This window comes from Arachis hypogaea, chromosome 14 (genome assembly GCF_003086295.3).
Source record: "Arachis hypogaea cultivar Tifrunner chromosome 14, arahy.Tifrunner.gnm2.J5K5, whole genome shotgun sequence".
NCBI classification, from domain to species: Eukaryota; Viridiplantae; Streptophyta; class Magnoliopsida; order Fabales; family Fabaceae; genus Arachis; species Arachis hypogaea.
The window spans coordinates 50,944,310-50,947,778 of record NC_092049.1 but is presented as its reverse complement, the minus strand read 5'-3'; the positions used below and the strand labels follow the sequence as shown (position 1 = coordinate 50,947,778).

Here is a 3,469-nt window from a genome sequence, read left to right as displayed (position 1 = left end):
CTAAACCTTGTCTGTGGTATTTTGAGTAGGATTCAATGATTGAATGACTGTGACGAGCTTCAAACTCGCGAGTGCTGGGCGTTAGTGACAGACGCAAAAGGAGGGTGAATCCTATTCCAGCATGATCGGGAACCGACAGATGAATAGTCGTGCCGTGACAGGGTGCGTGAGCATATTATTCACTGAGAGGAGGGGATGTAGCCACTGACAACGGTGATGCCCTTGCATAAAGCCAGCCATGGAAAGGAGTAAGACTGATTGGATGAAGATAGCAGGAAAGCAGAGGTTCAGAGGAACGAAAAGCATCTCCATTCTCTTATCTGAAATTCTCACCAATGAATTACATAAGTATCTCTATCCCTATTCTATTATTAAATTTCGAAAACTCCATTATCACTTTATATCTGCCTGACTGAGATTTACAAGGCGACCATAGCTTGCTTCATACCAACAATCTCCGTGGGATTCGACCCTTACTCACGTAAGGTATTACTTGGACGACCCAGTGCACTTGTTGGTTAGTTGTATCGAAGTTGTGACAATTATGAATCAAGATCAAAGCACCAAGCTTTGGAGCCATTACCAGGGATTGTTCGAGCTTGGACATCACAATTTTGTGCACCAAGTTTTTGGCGCCGTTGCCGGGGATTGTTTGAGTTTGGACAACTGACGGTTCATCTTGTTGCTCAGATTAGGTAATTTTCTTTTTGTTTTATTTTCAAAAATTTTTCAAAAATCTTTCAAAAATCTTCTCACCTGTTTTCGAAAAAAAAAATTAATTAAAAAAAAATGTTTTCAAAAATTTTATTCAAAATTTTTAAGAATGAATTCTAGTGTTTCATGAAGCATGTGAAGCCTGGCTGGCTGTAAAGCCATGTCTAAATTCATTTGGACTGAGGATTGCAATTTGTTATCAAGAGCAAATTAGTTGTTGCTCATCCACCCGCTGCTGATCCATGATCACCTGCTGAAGCTTGGCTGGCCATTGGCCATGTCTAGTGTTTTGGACTGGAGCTTTCATTGAAAGCTTGGCTGGCTAGTGAGCCATGTCTAATTCCTGGACTGAAGCTTTAGACTAACATGGCAAGATTCCTGGAATTCATATTAAAAATTTTGGAATCCTTATTTTTCTTTTTCATATAATTTTCGAAAAATATAAAATAAAAATCCAAAAAAAAAATTAGAAAATCATAAAAATCAAAAATATTTTTGTGTTCTTGTTTGAGTCTTGAGTCATATCATAAGTTTGGTGTCAATTGCATGTGCATCTTGCATTTTTCGAAAATTCATGCATTCATAGTGTTCTTCATGATCTTCAAGTTGTTCTTGGTAAGTCTTCTTGTTTGATCTTGATGATTTTTTGTTTTGTGTCTTTTCATGTTTATCATATGCATTCTTGAATTCTTAGTGCGTAAGCATTAAAGAATTCTAAGTTTGGTGTCTTGCATCTTTTCTTTGCATTAAAAATTTTTCAAAAATATGTTCTTGATGTTCATCATGATCTTCATAGTGTTCTTGGTGTTCATCTTGACATTCATAGCATTCTTGCATGCATTCATTGTTTTGATCTAAAAAAAAATTTCATGCATTGCATAATTTTCATGTTTTCATAAAAATTCAAAAAATCAAAAAAATATCTTTCCCTTTTTCTCTCATCAAATTCGAAAATTGAGTTGACTTTTTCAAAAAAATTTTTAAAATCAAGTTGTTTCTTATGAGTCAAATCAAATTTTCAATTTGAAAATCTTATCTTTTTCAAAATCTTTTTCAAAAATCAAATCTTTTTCAAAATTCTTAGTTATTTTCGAAAATTCCAAAAATATTTTTCAAAAATCTTTTTCTTATTTCTATATTAAATTTTCGAAAATAACAATAACAATTAATGTTTTGATTCAAAAATTTCAAGTTTGTTACTTGCTTGTTAAGAAAGATTCAAACTTTAAGTTCTAGAATCATATCTTGTGATTTCTTGTGAATCAAGTCATTAATTGTGATTTTAAAAATCAAATCTTTTTCAAAACTAATTTCAATCATATCTTTTCAAAAATATCTTCTTATCTTATCTTTTTCAAAATTTGATTTCAAAATATCTTTTCTAACTTCCTAACTTCCTATCTTTTCAAAATTTGTTTCAACTAACTAACTAACTTTTTGTTTGTTTCTTAACTTTTTCAAAACCACCTAACTAACTCTCTCTCTCTCATTTTCAAAAATGTCTCTCCCCTTTTTCAAAATTTCTTTTTAATTTATTAATTATTTTAATTTTTAAAACTTAATTTTCGAAAATTACTAACAATTTTTCAAAAACCATTTTCGAAAATCACTAACTCTTTTTCAAAATAATTTTCGAAAATTATCCCTCCCCCATCTTATTCTATTTATTCATTCATATCCTAACATCTCATTTCACCTCTCTTCCATCCTCACAGTTGTGTTTCGTCCATTATATTACATTCTTTGTCTCCCCCTCTTATTCCACTCACACAGGAATCCCTATACTGTGGTATAAAGGATCTCCATTATTATTATTATTTTTCTATGCCTTCTTCTTTGTCATATGAGCAGGAGCAAGGATAAGAACATTCTTGTGGAAGTAGATCCAGAACCTGAAAGGACTCTGAAGAGAAAATTTAGAGAAGCTAAAATACAACAATCCAGAGATAACCTTTCAGAAATTTTCGAACAAGAAGAGGAGATGGCAGCCGAAAATAATAACAATGTAAGGAAGATGCTTGGTGACTTTACTGCACCTAATTCCAATTTACATGGAAAAAGCATCTCCATTCCTGCCATTGGAGCAAACAACTTTGAGCTGAAACCTCAATTAGTTTCTCTAATGCAGCAAAACTGCAAGTTTCATGGACTTCCATCTGAAGATCCTTTTCAGTTCTTAACTGAATTCTTGCAGATATGTGATACTGTTAAGACTAATGGAATAGATCCTGAAGTCTACAGGCTCATGCTTTTCCCTTTTGCTGTAAGAGACAGAGCTAGATTATGGTTGGATTCTCAACCCAAAGACAGCCTGAACTCTTGGGATAAGCTGGTCACGGCTTTCTTAGCCAAGTACTTTCCTCCTCAAAAGCTGAGCAAGCTTAGAGCTGATGTTCAAACCTTCAGACAGAAAGAAGGTGAATCTCTCTATGAAGCTTGGGAAAGATACAAACAGTTGACCAAAAAGTGTCCTTCTGACATGCTTTCAGAATGGACCATCCTGGATATATTCTATGATGGTTTATCTGAGCTATCAAAGATGTCACTGGACACTTCTGCAGGTGGATCCATTCACCTAAAGAAAACGCCTGCAGAAGCTCAAGAACTCATTAACATGGTTGCTAATAACCAGTTCATGTACACTTCTGAAAGGAATCCTGTGAATAATGGGACGCCTATGAAGAAGGGAGTTCTTGAAGTTGATACTCTGAATGCCATATTGTCTCAGAACAAAATATTGACTCAGCAAGTCAAT

At 33.8% G+C, this 3,469-nt stretch overlaps 1 non-coding gene across 1 annotated transcript; it reads right to left on the bottom strand.

Moving 5' to 3' along the window:
• Nucleotides 1-3,091: 3,091 nt before the first annotated feature.
• LOC112746213 (small nucleolar RNA R71) lies at nt 3,092-3,199 on the bottom strand. Its single transcript, XR_003174108.1, has one exon. It is a non-coding gene; the product is annotated as a small nucleolar RNA R71 (small nucleolar RNA).
• Between the last annotated feature and the right edge of the window lie 270 nt (nt 3,200-3,469).